The sequence below is a fragment of the Pleurodeles waltl genome, chromosome 2_1 (genome assembly GCF_031143425.1).
Source record: "Pleurodeles waltl isolate 20211129_DDA chromosome 2_1, aPleWal1.hap1.20221129, whole genome shotgun sequence".
NCBI lineage: Eukaryota > Metazoa > Chordata > Amphibia > Caudata > Salamandridae > Pleurodeles > Pleurodeles waltl.
In genome coordinates this window covers 258,669,459-258,676,642 of record NC_090438.1, presented here as the reverse complement: position 1 = coordinate 258,676,642, position 7,184 = coordinate 258,669,459, and the positions used below count along the sequence as shown (strand labels likewise).

The 7,184-nt window shown below is 42.3% G+C and overlaps 1 pseudogene; it reads right to left on the bottom strand.

The window, feature by feature from the left end:
• Window positions 1-282: 282 nt before the first annotated feature.
• LOC138259591 (tudor domain-containing protein 1 pseudogene) lies at window positions 283-4,434 on the bottom strand (annotated as a pseudogene).
• Between the last annotated feature and the right edge of the window lie 2,750 nt (window positions 4,435-7,184).

Here is a 7,184-nt window from a genome sequence, read left to right as displayed (position 1 = left end):
TGAAATGAGGAATAGTGATTAAGGAGTACAACATTAAAAGGGATGCCCTGACGAAATAAGGGGTGGCCGGGAGTAAGACACCTCCATCTTTGCTGTGTTACAGTTTGTTGGCGTAAATGAGCAGCATTAATAAAGTCCAAGGGGAAAAACCGCGCACCAACTTATAAGCGTTTAGTCCCAATGACCTGTTATCACTCAGAACACACCAGACCTAACATAAATAAGATCAACAAAGCTTCACTTGTAGCTAATATACTTCTTGCTCTAAACTGAAGTATTTAAACTACTCTTCGAAAATGTACTTTTTTCTGCTGGACTCATTTTTTTCTAGTCATCGGGTAATGTGGTCAACTTTCAGCTCCAATGCTGCCACCGTCTCTTGTATTCTGTTCAATTGTTCCTGGAGCTCTTTACAGCAGCAAATACCCATTTCACCTGTAACTGAAAAGTTCTCATTTACCAACTTGCTGCGTAATGCCAGGCCTTCCCGGACCAGGTAATCAGCTATGTTTATCATGCCCTGATGGTCCTGCATTTCCATGGTCACTCTGTGGATATCGTCACAAACCCTTAATACTTTGATTGTGACATCCTTATCAAGAACCAAACGTTTGAAGCGTTCCACTGCACTTAAAGACAATTCAGCAGTATGAGGTATTAATCCTTCAAGAGAGCATTGGATGATCTGTAAAGGAAGCTCTAACAAGCTTGCTTTAATTGGTAGCAGTCGTGAGAACTGAAGGTTTTCTACAATTCCATAATCTACATATGCCACCTTCACTGTGGATCCAAACAATTCCAACACTATGGCAAGGTACCAGTGATTGTTACCTGTGTATCTGGCACAGCATACGTCGCCAATATTTGGCGTATAGTTCTGATTTTTCTGACTGCTGCAATATTCAGCCAATTCAATCATTGTCCACTGAAGCTTCTCTTTATCAACTCGATTGTCTTTCAGCTGAACATAAAACATGCTGGGGTTTTCCACTTTTAAGACATAGACCAGAGTTGCTTCATTGATGGGTAGTTCTATCGATTTCCAGTAATAAGTCGAACATTTTTCAGAAACATCATTTTTATCATCAAAATTAATTTTATGAGCTACTTCTTCAGTTGGTAATTCATCAACTTTGGAAGCACTCAGCAGTTCCATGGCTAATGTATTGTGCTGTTTCTGGTTAGGTGGCATGTAACTTCCATTGTCTGATCCTTTCCGGGTACGCGTGTCCGAATTACTACTTAGTTCTCTTTGTTCTGGCATCTGTCCCGCAGGAGGCATATTTGTTTCAGTGCCATATTCCCCTTTCCCAGTTTGCTCTCTCGTTGGTATTATGTGATATTTGTCTTGCCCCCTACCAGGCATTTTGTCAAATTGAACTCCTTGTTGACTCATTTGTGTTGAGTCAAAATGACTGTGCAGATCTGCCTTTGTCAATTGATCAATGTTATTTAATTGTTCTATAAGACTTGGCATATCACATTTATCACTTAGTACAGTTTGTTGGGTCTTCTCACATACAACAGTTGATTCTCTCATTCGCAATCCACCTGCTTTGTTAGTATTTTTTAATGCCAGATGTTGACTAACAAGAACGTGGCTAATGATTTGTGGAGGATCTTGACTGCAGTCTATGAGTTCAACTCCGACACCGTCTTCAGTGATACAAAGAGGAAGGGCCTGAAGCTTGATCCCAGACACACACATTTGCATCTTCGCAGTGGCTTCTGAAGTCCAATGTTTATTGACTGGTTTAATATCTGACAAGCAGCACCGAATTCCCTGAAAGGGAAGCTTCAAAAACTTGGGCAAAATGGCACGCAATTTATCCATGTCCACTGTCTCAACATTCCCGTAATCTACAAAGTGCACTTTCGCTTTCTTGCCTTCAATAACTTCCTTCACCAAACCTCGATACCAATGCCCATCTCCTGAAAAAAAGGCACAGCAGACATCATCCTTTGCTAAATTAGAGATGTTGTTTGGTACTGTCTGGCAATGTTCAGCCAGCATCTTGTTCATTTTATTTAGAGCGTACAAATCTTCTTCTCTGTAGATCTGGCAATAGAATTCACCAGGATTATACAGCGAGCACACTGTCACTTCTGTTTGCTTATTTAGAGTAAGCTCAGCCCAAATCCAGTCCTTCTTTGCAACCTGGGCACATTTTTGCTTCACAACTTCACTTGTGTGATTGTCTAGAACAGTTGTCTGACATTCTCCATCTGTATAACTTGCATGACCAGTCTCCAAAAGATATGCTGCAATATTTACAACTGGGTTTGATGTTTCATCAATCAGCTCCACCAGAGACATGCTTTCAATCTTCTTCACAACTTTCACAGTGATAATCTTATTAGCTACTTTTTCCTTCATCGCAGAAATAGCTTTTGATGTCCAGGTACCTTTTGGTGGCTTCACACCCGCTAATGAGCACTTAATAGTCTGCCAACGCAGCTCCTGAAACACTGGAAGTATAGGGCGAAGTTGAGAAACTGGAAGGATTTCAAAGTTACCATAGTCCACGTAACCGACCAATACTCTGTCTTTAGAAATGGAACGAATGACGGAGGCTCTATACCACTGGTTGTCTTCTGTAAACTGGGCACAGCAGAAATCCCCCACAGATGTTGAAAAATTCTCACAAGAAGGAGCTGTGGTATAGTGTGCACTTAAGGCTGCCTGAAGCTCAGCAAGCTTTCGAGCATCTTGCAACTGCTGACAGAAAAAGTCTTCCGGAGTCTGCACTTCAGTCACAGCTGCTGGGAAAATGTCCCCCACAGACAGCGAGATAAGTTTGGCTCTTGGTACATTGTCAGGTAAAAGTGTCCTTATTTTTCTTGCATCTGGCTTTTCACGGTTGTTCACACAGGATGTCTCCAAAAGGGGAGCTTGCAGTTGAGTTTGAGTGCCTTGACGGTGAGTGCTGTCAACGTTTCACTTAGGATCCCTCTCCTGGCGACGAACATGTAGGCGATGATCATCTCTACAATGACACTGTCTTTGATGTATCATTCTTAAGATCAATTTGTTTGCAGCCATATCCCTTCTCAACAAGAAGGTCCCCTAGGGATTTTCCAATGCTAGTGATCATAACATCCATTGTCCAGCGCTCAGTCCCCCGTTGCATGTCGACAACTTTGCAAGTACAGTACTGTCCCAGCAGTTGTTGCCCAATTGTAGAATTTCATTCCTGTGTCCAAACTTCTTGCACAGGAACAACGTCTGCCAAAGCACACTGAATAGCAGCAGGAGGGTGGAGTCCAACATTAATGTGTAGGGGATAAATGCTGTCCAGTGAAGCTTCTTCTTCATTTCCAAAGTCTATAAATAGTAGTTGTGATTGTTTTAACGCAATATCCACATCCCGAACCACCACTCGACACCAGCACTGATCAACAGAATATTTTGCAACACAGACTTCTCCTTTAACTGGATTATAACCTTCACTGGCAGTCACGCTGTTGTACATTGATTTTAGAGTAAGCGAAACATTGCTCAGATGTTCTGCAACTTCGGCAGAGTAAATCTGCACAAAAAAATCACTGGGGCTCTTGAATCCCAGAACAGTACGCTGGATCTCTGTTCCCTTTTTTAGGTCAATGCTCTGCAAATCTGTCAGCATTATTCTCTTCCTGCTTTCAGACTCAATTCTGTGATCACTCAAAAGGGAAGGGGATTCCTGTGTACAAGAAAACCTTCTTAAGATTCTGATGGCCCCCGGCTTCTGCTGTTAACTTTGAGGGATCTTCTGTCTTATTTTTAATCGGCTTGCACACATTGCTATGCGTTGCCCAATCTTTTTTCTGACAGGTTTCGCAGCAATAAAAGGCCTGTTTACACTGTCCACATCTTCGCGATCCATGCAACCCACAATAATGACAATTGGTTGACCGAGATGGCAGCGCAAACATTTTCGGATCACAGCTCACGGAAAAGAGATTTTCAGAGTTACTCAGAAGCTTGGCCTCCTTGATAATTGCTGCATGACCTGGATTACTGTGCAAAGCAGTGGCATCATCTCTTAAGCTTTCACCTTTTACATTTTCCAATGATTTACCTAGCAAAGGCCCCTTGTTCATCTTCGAGACAACTTGACACTCTTTGCCCCCGTTTGTGACTTTACCACTGTCCTTTGGACTACAATCCCGAGACTTCGATTCAGTATTGGAAAAATACTGTTTGGTTTGTTCACAAAGATAAAAGTTCTTATTTAAATGTCCAATAGAAGCACCTGCAACTTCAGATCTTGACGAAAAGTTTGCATAAGTTCGGGGGCTCCTTAGAGATTCATGGGGGATCCCCTTTTCTCGTTTTTGATTTCCAGGAAAAGGCAGATTCATTCTTAACACATTGCCACTGAAATTGTTCTCCATGTGACCCTCCTAAAGCCAAGGCGAGTCCTCCGTTAATAGTCATACACCGCACTTATCATCCGGGCCCCTTCCACGGATCACTTGGAACGCTGGACCCGCAGGCGAATGAGCCCAACGTCCACGGTCCGCACGAACTACGGAAGCTCGCGCTGCCTCGCCCGGCCGGCGGAGGGCCAATATAGATCACACACTTGATGTGGCGGATATGGTTAAATGTGACACCAACTTAATGCTAGATCTTCTATTACCCAAGCAATAGTCCACACCAGCCCCACTTATCCAACCATGCATAATTAAGAATGTCATTCCTCCATGTCAACATTATCATTGAGTCCTTTGTTATGCATAAATGAAATGCTTAACCTTGTCGTCTACAGAGTATCGACTTTGAGTACATTATTCCTAACTTGAGGGTTTCATAACTTTGTTTTCAAATTTCATGCTCACTATTGCTCAGAGTAATTTACTATTGCTAAGTTTCTTTATAATATGTGGTATTCTTTGAAGTGTCATGGTGGTAGTAGTGTGCCCTCAGTCTTTCTGAAGCTATAATATAAATGTATATGTATAACCTACTAACTCTTGGTTTTTCTTTAAATTTAGTTGCCTGTGATCTTTTTGATTAATCTTACAGTTGTATATCACCTATATGAGAGAGGGTCCTCACTGTGATGGCCTCCCTGTTAGCACACTACCACTACCATAAAGAAGGCACCTTGCGAAGCCCTCCAGTAAGGTTTTAGATGATTGAAAGATGGAGCAGCTGCCAGCCACCACTTCATCTATTCATGTAACTATGGGGTGAAGTGAGCTACTTTACTTAGCATGTAACTAATTTCTACTTCAGATAAGATAAGTAATTGTTCATCTTTGTTTTTGTAGGCCATATAGGGAATTGCAGCATAACCTCCTAACTGGCATGCACCATGAGAAATATAGATTAAAAAGGCAGGATGCATGGAAAGGCATCTGTGCAAAGTTAAAGTGGAACACAAAAAAGTCAGTCATAAAGTAGATTAAAAGGATTTCCCCTTTATTAACATATACATTATAAAATATGAATCCCACCCTCTCCCTCACAACATGCCCACTCCTCTCCCACAACAATATCTATCCCCATCCCTAAACAATGTCCAAAATAAATACATAAATGTCCAACCCCAACATATTGCAATGAACATACCTGTGTAAGGCTTATTTTGCAAGAACAAAACATGTTCCTTATATAAACACCTTGTAGGACAAAGGGCATCAGAGAGGGCCTGGTAAGGAGACTGGAGGTCTAACCTTGTACTAAGGTAATGAGGGTGGTGTATGCTTCTCATTGACACTGCACAGATAGATTGGGCTAGATAGAAGCTAGAGAATATGCATTAGGTAGGAATTATATATTCATGTTCATTGCAATATGCTGGGGTTGTTCATCTTTACATCACTGATATGCACAATCTAGATTTTGTTATTCCAAGAGTCCAAAGATAGAAAAAAATGCCCTGCCCAAATTCCCACCCTCTCAACCTACAACAAATCCCTCCCACCAAAATGCAAAATTAACAAATGGGCTAGTAGAGGGCATGTTCTATAAGGGTCTCCAGGTGTTGAATCCGGGCCTCTGGGCATGCTATTCTATGGCCCAAGTGTGCCAGCACATGCAGCATGTGGCGATGGTGTAGCCGGTTTGAAAGGGGGGGCGGTATGGGGATGGGCAGCTGGAAGCCGCCAGTGGCACTGGTGTGGCCTTGAGGTTGAAGGTGCAGGCGGTTGGCTGGGGAATCGGGCCCAGGAGCAGAGGTGCGGTTTGTCAATTTTAGCTCCTTGCCTGTGTAGAGTATTTGGCTTAGCTTATGCTTGGGGCCTGTGCCATTTCACCCAGATAATATGCTCTGTTTCTATGTATTCGATTTTGTTCATTTTAGCACAGCTTGTTCAGTGGTAATGTTTTTATTTTCATAATCAGTTGCAATTCTGCATGAACTTCACTATCAGTGTTATGCATGACATATTTTCATTGTGTTTTTCTGGTTAGGATTGACAAGAACAGAATGTGAAGAACACAGGACAATATTTTGTATTGCCACCACAAGATTGAGCAAACAGTCTAACACCTAGATACATAATGTGTCAGGCTTATTTTGCAAGAAGAAAACATGTTTCTTATATAAACACCTTGTAGGACAAAGGGCATCAGAGAGGGCCTGGTAAGGAGATGGGCGGTCTGACCTTGTACTAAGGTAATGGGTATGCGTCTCATTGACGCTGCCCAGACAGATTGGGCTAGACAGAGGCTAGAGAATATGTGTTAGGTAGAAATTATATATTCATGTTCATTGCAATATGTTGGGGTTGTTCATCTTTACATCTCTGATATGCACAACAATTTTGTTATTCCTCATTGTCATAATCATTGCAGTTCATGTATTTATCGTAGATTGTAGCCTTTTTAATAAATGTATTGAAAACTAACAAGTATCTTTTTTTTGCCTCTATGTGTGTAAAAACTTGAATTTAGAAAGTAAAGGGTAAGGGTTGTTCACCACGATTTCGCTGAAGGCTCTTCAGAGTTGCTTGCGCTAGGCTGCCACAAATCACTTGGGGTTTGGGTGTGGTGCTGCTAGAGAGCTGGGAGGGTTGGGTTGACAGCTACTAACTAGTGTGGGAATGACTCAGTCACCTACAAGCAGAGGTGCTGCTGCACCAAATCCAGCAGTCTCATTGAAATACAAGAGTCCTTATGACAGGGGCATGTGCCTGGCCCTCCTCATCCACCAGCCGCTGGTACTGTGCCTTGGTGGCCTCCAGCCTCTGCT